This window comes from Penaeus monodon, chromosome 28 (assembly GCF_015228065.2).
Source record: "Penaeus monodon isolate SGIC_2016 chromosome 28, NSTDA_Pmon_1, whole genome shotgun sequence".
Classification (NCBI taxonomy): domain Eukaryota; kingdom Metazoa; phylum Arthropoda; class Malacostraca; order Decapoda; family Penaeidae; genus Penaeus; species Penaeus monodon.
Genome location: NC_051413.1, coordinates 34,839,195 through 34,839,678, shown reverse-complemented (window position 1 = coordinate 34,839,678; position 484 = coordinate 34,839,195). Strand labels below are relative to the sequence as shown.

At 32.4% G+C, this 484-nt stretch overlaps 1 protein-coding gene across 1 annotated transcript in view; it reads left to right on the top strand.

The window, feature by feature from the left end:
- Nucleotides 1–17: 17 nt before the first annotated feature.
- Nucleotides 18–484, top strand: part of LOC119591190 (DNA mismatch repair protein Mlh3-like) — a 2,584-nt gene continuing 2,117 nt past the window's right edge. Inside the window, exon 1 of the mRNA XM_037939902.1 lies at nt 18–78. The gene's annotated coding sequence lies outside the window, so the exon portion shown is untranslated. The remainder of the gene's footprint in view (nt 79–484) is intronic.

Sequence of the window (484 nt, the reverse complement as noted above, 5' to 3'; positions counted from 1 at the left end):
TTACATCCGTATCCCCATTTGTTTACAAATGGCTTTTCATGTACAACTTCTGCAATGTCAAGTTTTCTGCGGTCCTAGGTTTGTTTTGTTTGTTTCTATGCACAGTTTTACACCAACAGTCCTTTGTAATTGGTGCTGTTCCCCCAATTTCTATTTAACTGCTGTTGATTTAACCACGAAAAATAAAATAAATAAATAAATGTTTTGGTTTTGACTGTTTTTAGAAATAGGGTAAGTTTCATACCTGAGACGAATGTGAAAAGTTGGAGTATTTATAGATTGACAGCTGTTTGAGGTATTACATAATCAATCTAAGGTAATCTCCCCGTTGAAATCATTATCGTCAAATAACCTCAAGTAACGTGAATTTATTCTGATATGGTTGGGTTTGGAATATAAGGTGAGGCTATGTTAAATTATATTACGAATGGCTCCTTATTTGAAGAAGAATACATTGATGATATTATTATTATCAACTATAAGG